This window comes from Mycteria americana, chromosome 7 (genome assembly GCF_035582795.1).
Source record: "Mycteria americana isolate JAX WOST 10 ecotype Jacksonville Zoo and Gardens chromosome 7, USCA_MyAme_1.0, whole genome shotgun sequence".
In the NCBI taxonomy this organism is placed as follows: domain Eukaryota; kingdom Metazoa; phylum Chordata; class Aves; order Ciconiiformes; family Ciconiidae; genus Mycteria; species Mycteria americana.
The window spans coordinates 17,071,158-17,094,831 of NC_134371.1; the positions used below are offsets into that span (position 1 = coordinate 17,071,158).

General features: G+C 38.9%; 1 long non-coding RNA gene across 2 annotated transcripts in view; it reads right to left on the reverse strand.

Annotated features, from left to right (window-relative positions):
- Positions 1–516: 516 nt before the first annotated feature.
- LOC142413052 (uncharacterized) overlaps positions 517–23,674 on the reverse strand; it is a 41,126-nt gene continuing 17,968 nt past the window's right edge. The window contains exons 1-5 of one of the 2 annotated variants that reach the window (XR_012776672.1): positions 12,720–12,953; positions 11,961–12,042; positions 11,074–11,137; positions 5,952–6,001; positions 517–753 (exon numbers count right to left, since the gene is read on the reverse strand). This is a non-coding gene — a long non-coding RNA (uncharacterized LOC142413052). Of the gene's footprint in view, positions 754–5,951; positions 6,002–11,073; positions 11,138–11,960; positions 12,043–12,719; positions 12,954–23,674 lie in introns of those variants that run through there. The other variant, XR_012776671.1, reaches the window with a different exon arrangement.

The window sequence follows — 23,674 nt, forward strand, 5'->3', positions numbered from 1 at the left end:
GATTTCATGCGCATCTCTTCATTTACTTACTGTGCAAATAATGGAAGGTAACATTAAAGTATTAAAATCAGATAAAATTGCATTTCATATTAATAGAGTGTGTGGAAATGTATAATTTAAAATATACCTTATGAAATGTAATCTCTTCTACATATTGCATACAGCTTGGATATTGATCAAGGTACTCCCAGGAGTGTATGATGAGAGGAGAAAATGAGTATGTTCCCCTTCCTCTAGGGATCACTCAGCTTCTTGCTGATCTCTCACACTGCTTCTTTGAATAAAACTGGTTCTTGTTTGGTTTGTTTTCTTCTTTTTGTTGTTTAAGGAAGGTTAGTTTCAAAAAGGAATATCAGAATTTAGTCAGCTTCTCTCTAGTCAGATATTTTGCAGATCAATGGGTGAGCAATCCATGGCCTCTTCAGCTCTGCCCATTTTCTGATCCCACTGGAAATGAAACACTCTACATATGGTATATAGTTTCCTAAGACAAACTGCTTTATTTTTCCACTTTCAGACAAACAAAGGTCCCAGGGAGCCAACACTGTCCCGCTGACAAAGGCACGGACAGCGGACGGATGGTTTGAAAGCTGTCCTTGGCAAGAAGAGGGTACTTTGATGTGCTGAAAAACAGACAAATTCAAAAACAGTACCACCACCGTGTAAGGAGCGGCTGGACACCTTGAATCGGCAGGTCAACGTGTCGCAGAAGGCAGCTGCACTTTACCTTTGCTTCCAGTTTGAAAATTCAGCCTGTTTAGAGACAGAAAAGGCTTTAAATTACTTTCCTGAACACTGCATCCTTCAGGATAGTGTTTTTACGCAGGCTAGACCCAACCTTTTTTATTGTCTTGGTTCTCGCATCATTCACAGTGATGTAAATCCTCTGAGGTCAATGGAAATTGTGCTGGGCACAAACGCAGTAAGAATCACATCTTCTCTTACGCAAGATCTTCTCTTTTCCAGAATCTGCCATACCAACGATGCCTATTTGTGACTAAGGATTTGTTTTTTAAAAATTAGTTTTTATTTGTAACAGAATCAATCACATATAGCTACACCATGCTAAATACATACACATTTGTAATTAAAGCTTTGTAAAATAATTATCTCTTGTTCCTTATGGAAATATGGCTAGAAATAAATCCTGTAAAAATTCCATGTAGGTAGACTTGAGACAGACACTCAATACTATTAAAATGAAGAAGGGCTTTCACAATTAGAGGACATTATAGGATTGGAGCCTTATATTTTAATGTCCAGCATCAATGCCTCAAAGAAATCTATTCAAACTTGTACACCAGCAATATGGAAGGTGGCAGGCGTCCTCCTACATTGGTATCTGCCGTCTGGGAACCAAAAGCAAAAATTAGTGATTCAGGAGTCTGAAAACTGAAATAAAAAGTGAACTCATAAAATGACGACATGAACATTGCTTATACCCCTGGAACAATAATTGTTACAGTTGTTCAGATTTTTTTAGCTTTTTCATGAAACAGGCAGTTGAAAAGGTTCAAAGCACAAAATTATCTGAGAAAAAGGAGACCTTAACTCTTTTCACTCAGTGTTATGTTTTCCCTTGGAGAAGCATAATTATCTGCCAAATGTGGGATGATTCCTTTGTTTAAATAGTGACTGGCAGCAAAAAAAATCTGCTCTCTGCTAAAATTATCTAATTTTGTAGCTGTCTCAACGATATGTCTGCTTTTATCAAATGATGCCCTTTCTTCCTTGCTGGTGGAATACTCTCTGTGCTCCATAAACAGTCACTTTGCATTATGTAGATTATTTCACAAGAAAAGTGAAGTAGGTTTTTGACAATGATGGAAACAATGAAGCATGAAGAAATCAGGGAAGATCAAACATACTCATTAGCTTAGATGGTAAGAAATAGAGCCATTAACAATAACACAGTATCTCTCTTGTTACTGTTTCATACTGTATGAAATCCCATAATTGTCACATCAGAAAAAGCCTCATTTACTTTTCAATAATCAAATATTTAAAAGAAATCCTTATGCTTTATATCACGTGTACTAGAGGGACCTCCTAATTTATTGTATTACTTTGATGTATTTTTTTATTACTTGAAAGGCCAATTCAAATTGCAGAGGTTTTATGAATAATTTATGGACGCAGTGTTCTGAGCGATCAGAAATATGCCGCTCTCAGATGCTCTGGGCCTACATCTCTGCTATGCTCAAACTAAGCCCAGCTCAGGAATAGACTGAGGAGGCAAAAACTAAACTACATTGAATCATCTTCCATATTCCTATATTTCTAGACCTATTGTAACTCAGAGCATTCCCACAACAGCTACAGGTGCCTCCCCTATATATATAGCTGAGCATATCACTACCACAAAGTAATTTCTTTTTCATGTCTCTTCTCCGGCCAGACATGCCTTTATTCAGGGAGAACCTAATTCAGGGAACTTCATGTTCTAACCTTTGACTTAGTTCAACCTAAAACTAGTCTTGATCTTATTTATTTTCTTGCATTAAATTATAAATGTCTTTAAAACTCCTAATATGTGGTTTAGTAGTTTTAATATTACTCTTTCCCTGCTTCATTTGAGTTTGAAGGATAACAATCATACAACTGATTTAATTAAATTTTTAATACTTCTTTATGTTTGCCTATGATTACAAGACTGGTGTTGTATAGATACTGAATTATTTTTATTCCGTAGCATACCAATATTTAGTAAATTTTCTTCACTATGTGTTTTTCCCCTGTATATCCTGCTAAAGAAAAAGGGAGCACTGTATTTAGGATATTGTGAGGAAATATTCTGGGCAAAATAGTGGATACATCAGTGAAGGACAGATGAAAAGTACATGAAAAAAGTGATCCATATATGCTCTTCATGATGAACAGACTGGAGGTTACTCTCCTCTGAAGTTATGGGAAGCATCCGTATCACAGACACATGGGAGGGGTTTTGCAGTTCCTCTCCTTCATGTTCTGCTGTTGCAGTCTCTACAAACAGCTGCCAATATGGTTAACCATTAAAACCAGTAAAATGTCAACACTGGTAAATGTGTGCAATAATATGGGTGCACTGTGAGAGAAAGGGAGGGGAGAGAAACAGAAGACAGATTTTAACCTGTACCTGTATCTACTCCCAAGGTAGAGACATACTCTATGTCATTCAGCAGCATGCAGATGATGTGTCTTAACAGTAATCTTTAAAATAATGGTGAGAAATATAAATTAAATATTGCTTGTCTGTGCTCCAGAGTTTGATAGGGAAATTAGCTCCTGCGTCGTTTGGTAGGAAGGCTTAGCTTACTTCAGAGAAGAGGATATAAAGCCACAATATTGCATTGTTAAATAGATTTGGTATTCCAGTTAGGTACTAAATTTCCTTTAATAAATATTAATACTTGGAAAAATCCAATACTGTGTTAAAAACACACAATTTCAAACTCTTTTCTAGCTTTTTTGGTTACCCAAGACTGATGCAGAAAGGAACCTCTGAAGAACATTAAGGCTAGGGGATTTAACTCCTGTTTACATTTTTCCTCAAAAAATTATTGAAACCATGCTTGAGTAATCATTTTTAATGAAAGAAAGCATCTCTGTGAGTTAAACGCTCATCATAAGCCTGATGTTGTGAAAGAAGTGCGTCTCAAGACTATAATGCCTAATTACTGCATATTTTCAAGACATCATTATTAAGGCAAGCAGCTTTTAGTGCTGGTTAACTGTCACGCTGCTGATTTGCAAGTGTATGCAACTCTTACATTTTTCTCATATTGTCTTCTGATACTTGTTTCTCTTTGTGCCTCAGTACACAGGACAGGATCCTATTTTCGATGGGGTTTATTGTCTCCCATCCTAGCTAATGTAAAAAAATGGTGAGGGCGCTGTGTATCATGCCCTGAAACATAGATGTAAATATCTCAATTTTTTCTGTTAGAGTTTTCAATCATTTAACACACATATAAAGACCATGCTGAAAGGTGAGTTTCTAATATGCAAGCCAGCTGTGAAGTAGCAAACATACTAGTATTTTCTCTTTTTTTCTATTTCTATTGGCACAAATATTGAGGGGATAGGGGAGGGAAGAGACATCTGGTACATAATAAAGATTCTCCCAACTCAGCCTCAGGGCAGAGGCTGAGTTCCAGATCCTGTGAGTTTTGATCCTGTGATCCAGATCAGTCATGGGCAAGAGCAGACCTAGGCAGATGGATCAGACTGAGGCAGAAAAAGCCCAGCAATAAAAACCTTGAAGAAATCTTCCAGTCTGTATGTCCCAGGCTCTTCAGTATGCTCAGGGCATCATTACTCCATAAGTTTTATAAAGCAAAGCACAAGAAGCAAAGCCATTTGCCTGCCTTTTTACTGAACCCTGCATTATGCTTTCTTTTATACAAAGAAAGCTAAATCTAATGACTGTAGCCATCTCACAACCTGCAGGTCATTTTCTGCCTGCAAGCTGTGACAAATTTGTAAAGTGCCCAGAAAAAAGAGGCAGTCCAGGATGAGCCTGGCCCTCATCCTGCCCAAAAAGAGCAGGACGCATGAGCTGCTGTAGCCGCCAGCCCTCTCCCAGGTGCCCTTCTTGGGCAGGAGCACCTCCACACTCGTGACCGGAGGTGAGAAAATACCTGAAATACTGTCATCTCTTTAGATAACAGTAATGTCATCACTGAAACTTTTCATAAAAGTGTTCCACTTCATTGATTTCAAGGCAGTCCAAATTTACTTACAGCACATCTGAATTTAAATAAAAGACTCAAACTGTGTCAACTTTTAAATGAATTCTTGCTCTTCAAAATATGGGCAACCTGATACCAGAAATTCCACATCGCTTTATCTGTCTTAAGAAAAGCTTACAGACCTAGAAGTCATTTTCCCACTCTAGCACCTAAAAGAATAAAAAAAGATTTAAGAATCACAATTCTACAAAGGACATGAGAAAGGTCAGAAGAAAAGCTCTGGTTTCTCTGACTTCAACCACACAGTTCTCCAAAAAGCATATTGGATATCATTGCACCCAAACAGAGAAACATCATACCATCATCTTTTTTGTCTATGATGGATGGCATTACGTGGCAATAACAGAGCAATACAATGGCAAGCTTGTCTTTTTCTGGGTTTCATGTAAACCGAATCTCCAAAATAAAGCCCAATTTATAAAGAAAAACAAAGAGAGCTGAACTTTAAATGCTACTATGTAAGCGTGCCACTTAATTAAAGTCCTTCAAGCTCTTTTATCTGAAGTCCTCTTTATCTAAAGGTCCTCTTTTATCTGAAAGCACGTGCAAGTTCAAAATCCAAATTCAGGTAACCATGTACCTTTCTCAGGGTGCTCTGTGTGCTTTGGTGAGTCTCAGTCTCCTAATTATCCAGATCAGGAATCGGACCAGAGAGGCAATGTTGGATCCTGCGTGGGTCTGGCTTTATTTCCCCTGGAAACCAACGTGCAGGGAGCAGAAGGAAAGACGTTAATAGTTTGCATCAGGTTGTCACCTGTGTAGATGAGGCTTGCGAACCAGTGCTTGTGTTAGGCAAATACATATCCTTCTAGCTAACGTAGTGCAAAAATATTGCTGTAAAGCATAATATTCTGAACCTATGTTTAAATCTGGCTACTAGTCAGAATAAAAAATTATAAAAATATCATGTAGCATAATAATACCTCTGCAGATTTTCTTTTAAAGAAAAATGTAAGGACCAAGCCATGCTTATTTTATAACTACACTGCAAAAGCCTTAGCTGTCTCTATACTACATTGAAAGCACAACGTGAAGGTATGGTGAGGTTTAGGAGTGCCATGTAAACATGTGTTCCATCCTGAACAATTACAATCCTCTGCAGAAGAAATTGTGAGTTAAATTAGTTGGTATGTTCTATGTGTATTTGGTGTTTTGTGATTTGCAAATGGGTGGAAGCACAATAACGCACTGTTTATTAATGGCTTAGCAGGAAGTGGTTACCTGTATGTGAGATGAAGCGTGCCTGGGAGAGGAGGAACCTTCCTGTGAGTCTGCAAGACAAGACAGAGACGAGCTGTGGATTAGAGGAAGTCTCATACCACAGTAACTGAGGCTATTAAAAAAAAAAAAGTCATAAACCATGAGAAAAAGAATGAACTGCATTTCTGAGAAGTTTAGAAGAGAAAGAAAAATGAATCCAACCCCTTAAAGTGAGGCAGTTAGAAATGTTTTATAGTTTTAATACTCAAGACTGGCAACAATAGTGAAAATATAAACCAAACTAGGCACTATGGCCTTTATCATTCTCCCTGCTTACAGTCATGGAAGATATTTATGCCTATTGCATGTTTACCAACACCCAATTTTCTGAAGGGTGTAAATATTGATGACTAAAATGCCGATGTTAAATCATAACAGCACTGTTAAGCAAAGTATATTCATCAGGCTCACACCTCAGAAAACAAGCACTCTGTACAGATGGCTGCAGCCCATTCATGGTGCTATTGGTATGGAATTTCTCAGTGTGCTGGAAAGGGACAGGTTGTGGATTTTGTGGTTTCCCTGAAGACACATTAAAGGACATATCGACACATAGGTCTCTGCAGACTTCAAGGACTCGGATCTTTATTCCCTCCCCCAAGCAAATTGAATGCAAGGCACTCAAAAATTGAAATCTTTACATGGCAGGTTCAGTAAAGAACAGAACAACAATTGTTTTGTTTGGTTGTCTTAAAGAAATAACTAGCAAACTCCAAAATCTCTACGTAAGTACTCAAAGGCTGAAACACTTGCGTCTAGGTATAAAACATTCAAAGTCTTGGACTTGAGCAGAGTAATTGCTTAGTCCTATGTAGTATTCATTTATTTCTTTCCTCATGAGCAGTAACGCCTGTCAGATGTACATTATCAGAGTGTGTCCTGGTTTCAGCTGGGATAATTTTCTTCCTAGTAGCTGGTGTAGTGCTATGTTTTGGATTTAGCATGAGAATAATGTTGATACCACACTGATGTTTTAGTTGTTGTTAAGCAGTGCTTACACTGGTCAAGGACTTTTCAGCTTCCCATGCTCTGCCAGGTGCACAAGAAGCTGGGAGGGGGCACAGCCAGGACAGCTGACCCCAACTGGCCAAAGGGCTATTCCATACCATATGACGTCAGGCTCAGTATAGAAACTGGGGGGAGGTGGCTGCGGGGGGTGACCGCTGCTCGGGAACTGGCTGGGATCAGTTGGCGGGTGGTGAGCAACTGCATCATGCATCACTTGCTTTGTATATTCTATTATTATTATTATTATTATTATTATTATTATTATTATACTTTATTTCAATTATTAAACTGTTCTTATCTCAACCTGAGTTTTCTCACTTTTACTCTCCCCCATCCCACAGAGGGAAGGAGAGGGGGAGTGAGTGAGCAGCTGCGTGGTGCTTAGTTGCTGGCTCGGGTTACACCACAACATAGTGCTAGAAGCAAAAAGCTTTACTGTTGCTTTCTTTTTAGGCAATAAATGAAGTGGTGCCATTCACATTTTACAGATAAGGATGTTAGTTATAGAGAACTGAAGTGTCTTGCCTAAGGTCACAGAGGAATTCGTTTGAGCTGGTGATCACTTATCTTAGTCCCATAAAAGAATCTGCATCTCAGGTAGCAACTATTTATCATTAAACATGTCATGAAGCAAAGAATAACGACTCAGCAACACTGTCATCATTCAACGGAAAGCCATCTCGGGGGCGTGAGTCATCACAAACTGGAGTTCTGCAGCAACAGGCCGTTTTAGCAAGAGCAAGGCCAGCGGCTAAATATTAGAGTTACAGAAAGCACACAATAAATGAAAGATTACTGAAAACTTACCTAGTTTCAGAAAGAAGTGGATAAGGTATGAATCACATCACAGGTTTCAGATTCCTATGGCTGCCTTGGTATCAGACTTAGGAAGAACAGTTCTGATTTATGGCTTCATGTTGAAACCATGTGAAACTCCCCCTTTTGTATTTTGATGTGAAAACCAGCCTTCCGTATTTCAAATTTTTCGAGGTTTTTAAATTCCCAGACTCAAATAAAAACTCAGGACAGCTAAAACTGCAACACTTAAGACCAAAACAAAATTTTACAGGAGACCCTGTGTGTCAAAAGATGTCTGAACTTAGCAAACTTCTACTCAATATACAAACTTGAGTATTTAGTCTTAAAGGTTTCTACTTCTGCAGAAACCATAATTTATGCTGTTACAGTAAGTATGCTTTCTCACCCAAGAGAACTGACCTAGCACCATTACTTATTGCTATTTATTGGGGTTTTTTTGTCATTGGCAAATTTTACTAGCAATGATTTTCTATCACTTTTCAGATACTTGTTATACTTGTTATTGAAGAGATTGAATTACTCTGAATCAAGTGTATTTCTGTGGAAGATCTGTTATGATGTCAGTGGAGATTTCTCAATTTGTAATCTAACAGCTGATCATTCTTAACCTACTTACATTGAGATATACTAACTTTGTATAGACTTGCTCGAAATATATTGTTTTCTATGTCATTAATTTCAAGTATTTTGAAATTTTAGATGGTCTGGTCATTCAGACACAAGAGTTTGCTTTGAACTTCATTATTCTAAGGGGCAAGTTTGCAATTTGATGGTCAGACGCACAGAAATAACTGACTTTTTTATTCTCCCATAAAATGTTAATATGAACGGTAATAAACAGCTCAACTAGAAAACCTATTGTTATTTTTAAACTGATTTATGCCCCTTTTTTACTATGTTTTTAGTGCCCTCTTTACTTTTTACAGTTTATGGTATTTTTCGGTACTAGAGGTTAATTCCTCTGGTAAGAAAAAATAGCACAGGCAATAGAATGTATATACAAAGATTAATTCTATTGCAGAAATGCTTCATCTCCTAATCTTTAGGATGAAAAAAATCCAGATATAAGCTGCAATGAAATACAGCTTATTTCCTGGACATTTCTTCTCATTCTAAGAATAAATTCTTAGAATGAGAAGAAATGGGAACTCCATTGACAATGAGTACTTGGTGATGCACTGGAATACCTACACTTTTCCAAGCACCCCAAACTCTGAGTTTGCATAGCTACTACCGGCTCCTCTGTCAAGGCAACAGCAAGGCTAAGCAGAGCCTCTAAGCCCACCCAACGCTGACCCTGAGCCCACAGGAGAGTGGAAATGGCAATTATATACATTTGCTTTACACCTCTTCCTTCTGCCCCATCTCAGAAAACAGACTGTTTATGTGAAACAATCAGAGAAGATAGTATATTTTTTCTTCAAAAGATTCTTCTGAGGAAAAAAATACATAAAACAATTTACTCTGACTGGAGATATGTGAGCTATGTGAGTGTCTACAACAGGCAGACAAATTTGCAGGCTGTGAGTATCTAGGTTGGATCTCCATATTTGCTGACGGCATGTTCTTTCAGTGCTCCTCTGACTATTCCTTTCAACTGCTGCCTCTGGAGCCTCTTCCAGTGCTTCTTAGATTGAAATGTCTACGTAACTAAGGAGGAAGAAAGGTGACTGAAGAAAGGAAATTACAGGAGGAACACTGCAAGAGAAAAATTGTACTTTAAATGCCATTTAATTAAATATTATGTTATTTTCATGATAAGAACCTTTTGATGGCTATGAAAATCATTTTATCAGGATTCGGAAGGTGATCGGTAGACAACACCGACATTGCAAAGCAAGGCATGAGAACTCTGCTAAAGTCAGAACTACGTACTACTCCACAGAGCTCCCATCAGCATAAATGTGATGACAAGAGCTGGAATCCTTTCAAATTATATTCAGAAAAACAAGGCAAGGTCTTCAAAGGGTTTAATACCAAATTATGTTGTTTGCTGCAGGTAATTACACACTAGTTTACATCTATCAAACACTTAATTATTTATTTTGATTTATTCTCAGATTTCTGATTTGAGTCAAGAAGTTCTGGTCTTACAGTATGTGCTTTTATCTTCCATCTCTTTCAGTGTGTAAATGCACGCAACACTTTTGTAAGCTGGCCTCATAACTCTAAATAGCACTGAGGGATTTTTGTGGTTTTTATTTGTTTATTCATTTGTTTGTTTTTCTCCTGGCTGTTCTCTTCAGGAAGAAAATAAGCTTTGTTAAACCAGTTAATTTAAAAAAGGGCTGGGAAGCTGCTGAATTGACAGTAATAGTATACTGTTACGTTTGTTTATTGGAATAGCAAACTATTTTGATTTCTTGGTAATGAACAAATGGTCATAGGGTATTTTAAGTCAATGTCACAGCTCAGAGAAAACTATAGAGCTTGCTGAGTGCAAGTGGACTGAAAACCTCAGTCTGTTATCTTTGTGAGCTCAGGCTACTAGTGATTTTTCACTGAGTTTTTGATAGGTCAAGTACAGTTCAAAGGCAGAATGATTTTCATTCACCACATTATCCTACAGTATGTTATTTTTGAGCAGATTTGAAGCTAAAAGCATGTACATGGAAATATAAAGAAGAGCACTCACATCTGGATTATACTGATCACAGTAAATAAAAAATTGTTTCTCAATATACCAGAAAATAATATCTAAAAGTATTCAGAAAAGACTTCAAATTATTCATTGTAGCATTTTTAGATACAGTCAGAGAGCTCAGCCTTGGTGAGCTGTGTTCAGCCTAAGGCTGAATAAGTATTAAGAAGACTCAAGGTGGCTTTTACCAATTGTGTCTTTTATGAATTCAAGGCATTAGAAAAGGGCAATTTGGCTTCCTTACAAGATGTGTTGTGTAAAAGCAGGTTCAGAGCTGCCTAATCACATCTGTGGGATCTAAGAAGCTGTACAAGCCAGAGACCAGTAGTGACACTTGGCCACTTCCTACATATCACGTTGGGATTTCCAAAAGACTCTTATAGGTCATTGGTTTCCAAACATTGAGCAAAGACGACAGCAAAGAGGGAGAGGTGGAGGCAGTTTTTATACCCATCAATTTCAACAAAGTCTAATCTTATTACATAAAAATGTACTTGCTTTAAGTAACAACTCGATATAGCATTATTTATGACCCAGGCAAGTATGAATTGGAAAGTTACACACTTACGATTTCTCTCTGCTGCTTTTTATTAACATGAAAGTAAATAAACTAACCTCAAGGAGTCGTAGAAGGAAACTTCTGTGTAAGTGACTTGCATGGGTTCATCAGAAGAAAGCTCTACAATAATAAAAGTGAGGTAATGTCAAAAATTTCTACCAGCTTCTTCAAAGAAATTACTTGTTTCACTACCATCTCACTTTTTCAAAACAGCATCAAAAAAGATTTCTCTCTAACCAGGGTACAATGCAGGGTATCGTTCATGAGAATGCCACAGAAAGGATCAGTCTTTTACAACATGGGCAGCTTACCAAGCATCCTGGTATGCATACCGAATCAAACATGCTCTTTACTTTTTTGGGGGGGGTTTCTGGTGGTTTTATCAAGCAAATGAGGAAAAAGCCTTATAAATCCTTTTTTTATAATGCTCTCTTTGTGCAGATTCAATACAATGAAAATCTTATATTTTTAATATTTAAAAACTCATTATAATGCCTTTGTTATAACAGACATTGTACAATAAAGAAATTTAGAGTATCCTCTTTTTGCCAGTAATATGCTGCCTGTGGGAGGACCAGGAGGAGGTAATCTGTGTTCAGTCACTGCTTTAGCCTAAAAATAATTGAAACTGAAATTAGAAAATACTTCTTCCTCTGTAACAATATGAAGGAGTAGGGAAAGACATGGTTTTGCAAATCCTCATCTATTTAGGACAGCAGGAGTCACAAGTAAATGAGCGTATCATTTAAAAATGTATCCCTACAAAAAAGGGATAACAAGAGAGCAAAGGTGATTAAGCAAAATCAAATTGAGCATAACAGGGATGGAAGCAGCTGCTTACAGGAACCAATAAGTAGCCCATGTAGGATAAATGTAGTATATCAATATTAACATTTTGTCTCACCTCATTTTGCCAGCGTTCAATGTATTTGTATTTACTCACACTCACTTTACAACACCATATCTGAATTTCACTTTATTTTTCCATTCACTCATTTCTTGTAGTCCCTTTTTTTACAGCCTCTCTGAAATGGAATACAAACCCAAAATAAATAGTTGAATGACTATTGAATTATTTCTAACCAAATAACTTCTTATTCAAACTCGGGTTTCTAACTAAATTATTTCCTTTCCCTCACTTACTGTAAGTTAGGAGAAAATTGGCTGCTTGAGCTCCACTTACAGGCCTCTGATTAAGAAAAATCTGTTTAATTTATATACTTCCTAAGACAGCATGATAGCGGCTTAGTCTCTGAAATGTCTCCTGGTTCAATTAATATTTTCTAGAAGAATGATATTATCACCAGTGAACAGGGATTTCCAGTGTTGATTTAAAAAGGTACATGTCAGGCACTTAGATACTCAAACTGAGAAAGTTATCAGTGCTCAGCAAGGCTTATGGAATAAATAACATTTGCAATTAATGTTGAGATGAATCTAGGATCAGAAGAGTCCCTCCTCCTGCCAAAACAGCTTCCTGCAAGAGAACCTCAAATTTCTTAACCCAAACCAGTTTAAAATGACCCCAAGCACCTACCTGTTCCCTACTAACCTTTTATGTAATTTAACAGGATGCAACATGAAGTTTATTTTTCCCTAAGAATCAGCAAAAATTTCCCTCTGCTTGCTTTCGTCCTATTACTTATCCTTGGACTACTTCAGATCATCCTAAATGTTTCCATGGTTACTATCAGCAACATACCTACTGATAACAATACACCCAGTGAAGCTTCCCATTAGTATTCACTCCTTTTCAGCATCTTCAATGCAATCACAGTGGACAATGCGTGTGTTTGAACTGTCGCAGTAATAAGTCAGACACCAATAAGGTAAAACTGTTGCAAGAACCAGAAGGATTTAAAAAAAGAAAAAAAATCACTTGAAGAAGAACATTATATTTGTGCCTGGAAAAAAAAATAAAAAATTTACTAGACCGGACATGTATCCTTCCAAGTTTTTATGGAGACAATAAACCAAGAACTGGGTAATATGTTCTGATCATCTGTTTTAGGCAGACTCAAAGTACTTGTCTGGTAAAATTATTGCTTTATATAACAGTTTGTTCTTTTTATTTTGATTAATGACTATGCTAGTTTCTAAGTAACAACAGTTCCTACAGCTACATTGGAGAAAGCACATTTTTTGGAACTGCTGTTACCTGCTGGTGAGAAAATGACTGTCCTGCCAGTGCATTTTACAGGATGAAATGAAATCTTGTCCTAAAATAGAAAGTGCCTACTGCAGCTTTTAAATAGGTAAGAATTTTCAAGTTCTTGTTTTTCTAATTCAATTGCATTACATACCATGTGAACCTCCAGACAAGAGAAATTGCTTTTGTTTGAAATTAATTTACTATATAAACACATATTCTCTCTAAATATCTTTGGAAGCACTCATACTTCCTCATAACCCCTTTTGGTAGCTCAGACAGTTTTTACAGCTTGATTTTTTTTCAGGCTCAGTGCAGCAGAAGTACATTGTGCGCACGTCTTTTAGTGTTTGATCTTTTTCATTTACAGAGTTTGGTCACAGAACAAGGATGCCTGAAAATATAGCTTCATTTCACAGGCATATAAACCAAAATGGTAGTCTTCAGATAAGGAAACTGAATAGACTTTGACTGTTGCAGAAGCTTGAATACTGTTGTGCTTTTTTTCTGTCTAAACCAAAAGCAGAAAGCTGGCAGAGCTAATTTTGATCCAGAAGATGAGCTGCTTTGAAATGTGATGGACAAACACAACACGCAACCCACTGCTTCCACGTCTTCAGCAGTCTCATGTAGCTCAGCAAGTAAGAGGCAGAACAACATCTGCAACCAAGTACAAGCTGCTGATCCAACCAGTGCTTCAAAGAAATTGGATTAGGACAGAGGAACATTAGGCAAAATGCTGGAGTTTCCATACTTTTAAAAAAAAGTCTTCAAATCTTTAGCTATTTCTATTTGGAAAACAGGAAGGACTAGGAAAAGAGAACAGCTAATTTCCAAGTCACTGTGCTTTGAACGCAAAAACTGGGAACCAAGTCTTTAAGAAATTGTTTGAAATCTATAGCAGGAAAGAGCATGCTTTTATTTCCAATTGCCAAAAGTTAAAGCTACATGTGTAAAAATCCCTTAAAAAATGCATGGGATGAAAAATGCTGAAGTGGTAGCCAGATTTTGAGAGAGCATCTGCCAGAGATTCATGTTCAATTGTATGAACTGGACATATGGATTTAGTTAAATTACGTGAAAAGAGTTTGGCACACAGAAGTTATACTTCTGTAAAGAGCCAAGGAATATAAAGCAGAGGAGCCAGGAGAAAAAAGTCTTTCAAGCTAAGGTAGAAAGTGAAAGGAAAGAAGATCAGAGAGTTGTGGGATCTTGTGTCCTGTAATAAAGGAAAAGTAAATTTCTCAGAGCATTCATGAATAAATTTAGAGCTTAGTGCCATATTCCAAAAATAAACCAGAACAATCTGTGTACAGGAAATGTTAACAGCCAGTCTGCTACTATAAACTTATTTGGTTTTGTTTCTAAATCCTATTATTGTGGGTTTTAGTTGTTGGTTTTGTTGTTTCTTGGTTTTGTCTTTTTTTTTAATTTTTTTTTTTAAGAAGAAACTTTTTACTGCCTCAGGCCAGAGACAAATCTATGAGCACAAAGGACATTCCAGAAATGAGTAAAGCCCTCTACAGCAAACACCAGAGGCTTTTCCAGGGAACGTAGGGTGGAGAGGACACAGCCTTCCCACCAGAGAGCCAGCCAACACTTCAGTAGCTTCCCCTCCCCATTCTGTATCAGCCATGTGGTAGGTGGGGAGTCTGGTTTTCACTTTTAACCTCTTGCTTGCTGAGCCTTCAGTTTGGCTTTTATGCTTTGTGCCAACATTTTCCTCTCTTTCCCACCTTCTGGCTGCTGTTGCTCATCTGTGGATGTCTCCTTACGCTCGCTCTTTCCCAAGCTTTCTGTCTCTGGAGGGAGGTCAGAGGTCTCCGCCATTACTCTTCTCTTATGCAGATCTTACTAAGAGGGTCATTAGTTGCTGTATTCGTTGATTATTGTTCAGAATGGTACAGGCCAGAAAACACCTTTACTTGGAGATTTAAACTTGCTTAGGGGTTTCTACACTCAGTATCATTATAGTTCCTCGCAAAAGACCCTGAATTGCTTGTTTTTAATCCACATAATCTTCAGATGCTACTAGGTGAAGTAATTTATATAACCAATGACTTTCTGTCGTGTGCTTGGTCTGATCAGAATGATAAAATCTTCGCTCATGCTTTTCTTATTTCAATAAACACTCAACCAAATTCTCCTTGCAGTTAGATCTTCATTGTATTTCCTTATCAATAGAGCTGAAAAATGTAAAGGACAATGTAAATGTAATGTTATCTGGTCACAAGCTTATTGTGCAACCAAAAGCCACTTCAGTCATAACCAAAATCCCATCAAAGCCTGAACATTCCCAAGTAGATCTTTTTGTACTAGCTGCTAAATTACTCCTATGATCCTCCAGTCACATCACCTGCGTCAACGGCACAGGAACTGCAGCTTCTCAATAATTTCATGCTTGCCTTTTTTCCTGGAATCATTGTCAAAGAACAAGTTAAAAATGGTAAAAATACCAGGATCCTAAAAATGGCACTGTAAGACAAGTCTGAGAAAAACTGGAGGTTTGAAGCTCTCAGTCTGATTACTTTAGCCTAACGGAGCACCAAAACCAATCTTGTTTTTTATATGAAGTCTTAAAGTTTCTCTGTATATTATTTGTTCATGCAGCTGTGGGCTCGGGACTTCTAAAAAGAGACTGAGACATGAAGAAAAGCAATCAAGCAAACAGGACTGGCAGTGCCCAGTGTAAGTTTGAGGAGATGTGACGCACCACGGGAAAACTACAGAGCGAGGTCGGGTGATGACTTTGACCAGCTCTATCTTTGGCCTTTACTCAGTCTTTGTAATTATTGTTATTTTCTTTCATTTCATTTTATTGTGGTTTTTCAAAATGTATCTGCACTTTACAAATGCTCTGTTTGCTTCAGTAGAAAGAATCCAAACAAACAAGGAAAAAACCAAGCCAAAAGCACAACCCCAAAGCTTGAAACTACACATTAGAAGTAGGAATGGCCAAATTCTGCATGCTCAGACATCTCTCTCATTCCCAGCCATGTGTTCAGAAGGGAGAAAGCAAACAAAGCTGGCCATGTTTCTATGGTGCTTCATCCGACCCTGCCAACCCAACCAATTAGTGTCTGTTAGTGTCTACACACATGCCCAGGCAATCATGCACCAGCCCCTGCAGCTGGACGGGTCTGCCAATAAGCCTGTGCTGCTGGGGAGCTGACGAAAGCGCTGTGCAAACTGGGTCTGGACGCCCAGGCTGCCTTTCCCCGGGAAAGGGTCTAGCTCATGCTGAAGCGAAAGACAAACCACTATTAAACAGAGGATCTAAGACCATAACATTTCAAGCTTCAAACAAGCATCATAATATTACTGTATTGTTTATAAAAAAGATACGAGATTTATAGTACTTTCTTCAGAAGTAAAAGACAGATGGGGACTGAAAAGCCATTTTTTGCCCCTGTAGTGGAATACTGCTTTATGATCTGAAACCAGCAACTGCCAAAGAGGTTATCATTCACATGCACAAATTAACTATACTGCAAGATTGAAAAATTAATTAAACCATTGTTTATTCAATTACATGCTGTGTCCCTGCTCTATCTAGATAAACGAGCTGAATAAACTTCTGAAAGCTCTCAGCCTGAAGAGCCTGAATCCTATTATCAGTTGTAAATTAAACATTTAGAAGGCTACATTCCGTGAAAGAATATTTCCAAGGACCTGTGCTACTTCTAAAACAGCATGTTTAAAACATTTTTGCATTTTAAACAAACTTACCTTGAAATTTTTAAAAGCCTAAATATGCCTGCAAACGAATTAACTTCCATTTAATGGTTTTCCAGCAATTTTTATGCAGTAAGATGTTTTGTTTACATAAACCGAAGAGAATCATCCAATAAATAAGAGATAGTGTGTCTGACAATGTAAGATTTTCTTACCTGAAATCACAGGCAATAGAAAACAGTGTGAAATTCCTCTCTTCCTCACCCAGGGCCCTGTGACTAGGTGTCATTTCAGAGCAGAAACTTTAGGCTTCTGGGCTGCCACCACAGTCACCTTAATTGTGCAGAGACTACTTCTGTGTTAGTACTTCCATGGCAGGGGCATAATTAATTTTACTTGTGAGGAGATACTACCACACATCAATGGTGAAAGTAAGAGGGAGACTCAGGCCCAGGACCAACAGCACTGACAATTAGAAAAAGTTACAACAGGCAGAGCAGATGTACTTGAGCACAGAAACCACCTGGCAAGTGTCATTTTACAGCCTAGCATGTGCAGAAATGCTTTCAGAAGTGATGAAGTTTACAGCACCACTGGAATCATATGCTTTTACTGCATGAGAAACTGGCAGCAATAGCAGCTGCAGGGCAAAATTTCTTCCATTGGCCAACTACACCCTTTTGGAGGGAAAAAGAAAAAGCCCTGCGTATTCAGAGATTGAAACCGGCATATGATATGCATGTGTCATAGGGACATCCACTGCTTTAGCAGTTTCAATCATCAACACTGAAGCAAGTGTTTCATATTTATATTTGGCTCTTGGACAGAGATTTTATTAAAAAGATTAGCCAAAAAGAAATAGTGAGAAAAAAAATGCATCCCACATAAATTTCCATCTTCCTTTAAGTGACACAGAGCATAAAACCTATGGAACAGTCCTCACCTTAAAACAACAAAAAAAAGCAAGGAAAAAAATATTGTCATTGCTGAGTAACAAAGTAAAGGTGGAAGAACTTCAAAACCAGACAGACTACTTACTCTTTCTGAGTAAGCAAAAAGAGTAAGTGTGGGAAGTTTTACATTCATTCCATTGCACTCTTGTGTATTTTCTTTATCTGTAAACAAACTTTCAGATTTATTTTACACACTGCTCAGAAAAGAACAGCAATTTTCCCCCTGACTGGATAAAGGCCTCAGAATCAGAAATCTGAATCCAATGTGAGCCTGTTCCCAGTTTTCCTTCATTATTTATTATTTATGTGGTTTTGCCATGAGGAGTAACGTGGCATGGCTCTGTCCCAGAAACAGGCTGGAGACTGACTTGGGAGGGTTCAAGAAGGTTGTTTATGCAAAACAATGTGTTTCCCAGTGTAATGCACGTCTTGATTTACCACTGGATGCCATAACCTTTGCTCAGCAATGAGAGTGGCAGGGCATCATACAGCTGCTAACGTAGTCTGAAAACTTATGTGGTACAAATAAGAGCTGGCTTTTGCAACAGCAATGACAATACAAAGACAGGTCGGGACCCCCAGCCCAGGGTGAGTCACAGCATTTTTCTCTTGTGTCTTGTAACGAGAGGACAGGTCCTGCTCATAGCAGAGGCCAACTTGTTTGGTGGGGACCGTTTAAAGCAGCAGCATCAGGCTGAGCCTGTGCCAGGGGAGCTCCATGGCTGGGTGAGCAGGGAGGTCCCTAGAGACATCATTGGTCCCTGGTCCTATTGGTGGCAGTGGCCAAACTCTTGCCTTGCACCATGAGGCCCAGGGCCAAAGTTGCGTTCAGCACAGTACATTTGCCACCAGTAGAGTTATTCTCAATTTTTAAAAGTGAGTAGGTCTCTAGCCGAGTCATTGTCATCTGTGACTTGTTTCACACCCCTGTACAATGCTGGTGTGCTTTGCGATACGTGATTCAAAGGCTTTCTGGTGAATGTGGGAGAGAGGATGGATTTGACGCTGGAGTGTCAGGAGGGAAAGGATCATGGGTTAAGCTCAGATGGACAGAGATATTTACTGTGATGCTTGAAACTGAACTCTGTTTAGATTACAGTTCAGGTTTCACAGCATCAAAATCCGTTAGTCATTGTTGAATGAAAACAGAGCAGGCAGAAATCCGACTTGGGTGATTAACCCTTACAATTTCAATGTTGTTAAAGTTTCAAGAAGAAAATAAGTACATCCCAAATGAAAAACCTCTGGCTGTAACTGAAACCAAGAATTCAAACGTGCCACCACTCTGTAAACTGGGCGACGAGAGCTGAGCCCCAGTGAAACCCTGAGGCAGCAGTGATGACCTGCATTTGCGCTTGTTGGAGGCACTGTAAACCTAGTCTGCCCGGGGGAATATTGTACAGAGCTCAGTAGATCTGATTAGCCCTTACTGTCTTCAGAGCAGATTTACTAGGGGACTAATGGGTTTTTAGCCCTTCCATCTCACTCAGTGGCACTTCCCCATGCAGTGTATATGGGATTTCTGGATAAATGACATGCCAGTCAGAGAGGTAACTGTTGTGCGGTGGATCTGGGCTTCTACAAAAAGCTTGGTTTTCCTATGCCTCTGCAGGTGTACTAGAGATCAACCACAGCCCATGTAAAATGTGTCCTTACATTACTGGCTGCTGCCCATGAATCCAGGTTTCAGTCTTGGGAGTCGGGAGTTGTGCAGCACCTCTCCTCAGAAGCCAAACCTCTTCAGACATTCCCTTTAAATTTACCATTCAGTACAGAGGGAAATAAAATGCAAAATAGGCATGGATTTCTATCTAAGCAGGTTTGCAGCCTCAGGTCTGTAACAACTGAAATTTCTAAAGCTCACGTTAAGAAAGACACAGACCCATACGCTAGATAAAGTCAAAGACCCACTAACTCTAAACCAAGATCTGTTTTGGAAGAGGGTAAATGCAGTAAGAGCAATTTTGCAGGCCATCTGCCCCAAAACACAGAGAGCCAGTGTTCCCCTGCTCTCCACTCTACTACACGATCACCCTGGCAACATCAGCACTCTAGAGAGATGCACTAAAATTGCTTAAGAGAATGGATTTTTTCCGGTGTTTTAGGTAGTTTAGAATCTTAACTACGAATTCATTTCAGCTCTGCAAGCTGAGATGAAAGGTGCAAAAAGCTTTAATACAAATGTAAAAGTCCCAAAGGAAATTTCTCTGCCAGCAGCAAAGTACTCGCTGGCAGGGTGGTTCACAAACCCTGCAGGACTGTAGCTCCCACAGCCGCGGCAGGGGAGGCAGCCGGAGCAGAGCTGCCTGTGCAGGGGTGCACAGGCAGCCTTGTGCCACAGCCGTCCTCTGATGGCCCCGATGGCCCTGAACGGTGTGAAGGCTGCCACTCTTCTCCTCTTCTTTCCCTACTCCATTATTTTTTGAAGGAATTCAGTGCTGCTAAACCTCACCCCTGCTTTCTACGTTATGTGTGGAGCAATGCTGATCAAGTGATGGTGTCTTCTTTTCCAAAGGGGTAACCTTTGGGACTCTTTCTGGGTCTTTCAGAACCTTTACCACTACCAGAACAGCATAAAGGAGGCTTCATGGTACAGGCTACTGACCTATTTTTGATATTTATTTCTACAGAATAACCTTTTCTTTCACTTGAAGTTTTACACTACTTATTCCAACTATTCTCCAAGTATTGTGCTAGAGCTGGACATAAAATTGGAGGGTGATAATATAAACGAAGATCTGGCATCCCTAATTTTAACAAGGCAAAAAGAGCTCATTTGTTAGTGCTCTCTCTTCCAAAAGAAAAAAATCTCTCCTCTTTTTTTCCAACTCTGATTGCTTTAAAAGACAGGACAGAAGGAAGACAGCTGGCAATGGATATAGCTATCTACCTACTCCCCTCAATCTACCGCTGTGGGCATTCATTTAAATGCCAGGCTTGGTCCTATCTCTACAACAGATACAAAATTGCTTTTGTTATCAGTGGATCTCACACTGCCTATTTATAAATGTGTTTTTTTCATAACTGTTTAAAGAAACAGCAGAACTCTCCAAACGTGCATGCTCAGTTTTTTGAAGTCGGAAATATCATATCTCTTCATGCACAGTTTTACCTGACTGTATTTGAGGTCAGTCCAGTCCTCCCCTTTATAACTCCACTATATTCTTGGAAAGCTTATAGGAACTCTTCAACTCTTTTACATTTTCCTTTGTGATTTAACTTTCAGATGACCTGTTATTTTCTTGGGTTTCCTTTTTTATTTTCACAAAAGTTTCATTAATAAACCCTTGCCCAAAGGCCCTACATGAAAATTATTGAAAAGGCAAGCAAAGTTAACTCCAATTACATTTACTTCTGCGATTCATATGGTACAAAGAAGCCATACTTGGGAATGAATTTTTCTCTATCTGATAGCAATTGCAGCACATCCAGAGACTGTAGTGACAGTGACTCAAAATGGCTCCAGTGTTTGAGAGAGTCTTTCCAGGTCTGATTGCAGCACAGGGACATAAAGCTACAAAATAATCCCTCTACTTAATTTAAGCGGCCAACACTGACTCAAGTCAAAGGGGAGCTTGTCTTAGAAAGTTATATGTGCACTGGCTGCCTATGAACTATGGCTACATTACCCTCTCTTTCCTGTTCAATTCGACTGTACTAGTCTGGTGTAAAACAGGGCAGAAGGAGGCAACGATCCATCAGAGCATTTAAGCACTTCTTCAGGTTGCAGTCCCTGCACTGTTCCATTGAAGTTAATGTTACTCTTCTCCAAATTTGGACTTACGGGGGTATGCAGTTTGTCAGGTTGTCCTTACCTTGAGTTTTGACACCTCCTTCAGTGTTCATGTAAATTATCAGAGAATTTTAACATACAGTCATAAAATCCAGCCTGCTTTAGATGGTATTTCTGAATATAAAGATAAAGCAAAGAATATGCAGGGACCTTGATGTGAATGGAATGGCTGCATCCTCTCTTAGGGAACTATGTGAGATCAGATTCTGACATTTTTTCTCCTCCCAGTATCCATTCTAACTAATTTTTACATTGCTTTTGTTTTGCAGTCTAATAAATCACAGTTAGCTATGTAGGCTGATGTAATGTCTCTGTAATGCTCTGAGACAAGTGCTGGTGTGTTAGTTATGAAGATGAGAGTGTGTAGGCAAGCACTCATTAGCATTAACTAATGAATCCTCTAACAAAGTCACACACAATTGAGAGGACTATAAGTTACTGAAGCCTTGAGGCTTATTGCACTGTTACGGTGGGCTTTCAGGGAAGGGGTTTTTTGTTTGTTTGCTGGCTTTTGTTTTGATTGAGTGAAACTATTCGCTGCCCTCCTTGCTTTGTAAGAGGCAACAGTCCCTGAGTATGTTTCTAAACTGAGCTATGGTTTATGGGAGACCTTACTTTTATGTGGAACAAAAGCCAGATTTGCCTGGGAGTGATCTGAAATGCAGTCTCACTGTGCTGTACCAGTAATAAAGCAATGTGATCCTGCAGAGATATACAGATGTACTTTTCTGAATATATGAGTGACTTCACAGCAGCATTGAAATCCCCTAAAAGCTAAATGAAGTATGTCTTTGTACTTTGAAAAACAATCAGTCCCTTGAAGACCTCAGGGAAAGCACAGGTGAGCTTTGCTTTCTGCAGAGGCTGGGAACCACAATAGGTTACAGGGAGTGAAAGCACCGTGGAAAGCTGGCATGAGCCACTCTTGTCTTGTGAAGACTGTTTCCTCTTCATTTCATAATTTCCCTATAGCTATAGAGAGCTCTCCTCATTGTTTGTTCAGGGAGCATTTTTTTCTTTAGATGCAGGGATCCTCTCTGCCTTCCCACTTGAGAAATGGCCGCTACAAGGGGACAATTATGGCTATTTAATTTTTGCATTCTTCATTACATGCTGCATTCCTTTCAGAAATCAGTGGGTCAGGAAGGAAGAGAGGAGGCAGCATCTTTTCTCAAAAGCTGCTGAGCAAACTCAGGGGAAGAAGCTTCAAGAGCATTCAGGGACAGGGGATGCAAAGCTAGAATCTGGAATCCGTGCACTTTGTTGCAGCTCAGAAAGTTGTGGAGAGTCAAAAACTAATCTTAGAAGCAACAAGCAGCTTGCAAAGACTGTCATAGCCATATGCCACCAGTTTACAAGCCCATTTTATTTCCATTTCCTCTTTGCTGTTTTGAGTTTCCCTTATTTAAAGAGTTTGAGATTTTAGTCTAAGCAGATCTTCAAAGCTCTCCTTGAATCTGTCTCCCAGGGCTCTAAAGACCTGGCCAAGCATGCAAGATTACAAAGCATTTCCAGGGAACACTGTCCTGGCAATGAAAGAAGAGGAAAGCTGAGGATGGCTCATAACATCAATAATTTCAAAAGGAGCAAAAGTGAGAGGTCTTGCGGAGTAGGATTTGGGCACGAGAGAGTTGGATACAATTTCCAACTTCACCATGTGGCAATTCACTTAATCAGACTCACAGTCTGTGCCTCCACCTATAGACCAGGGATGTATGCTCTACTTCCTTGGACTTTTTTGTTACTAACATGAATAATGTTGTTAATTTACTGATTGATATTCCTCAGAAGCACTGTGAAAGAGGGGGTAACTGTTTGAAACCTTTTCAGAAATCCAATCTCCCTTTCCCTCCAGCTTCAGTTCGAAGCCATGGAGTTAGCAGAAGTCATCTCCAAGGCATGGTGAATTCTCCCTGCTTAACTCCTCCTCAACACAACTGGAGGAAAGAGCCAAGCTCACAAGGACGTGCAAGGAGAGGATGCATCTTCCTTTTTCTGTCTTATTAAGTCATAACTACACACCTAAAATAACATCTTTTTCCTGCCAAAATAGTCTTGTTCTTCTTTCAGGAATAGGATAGCAATAC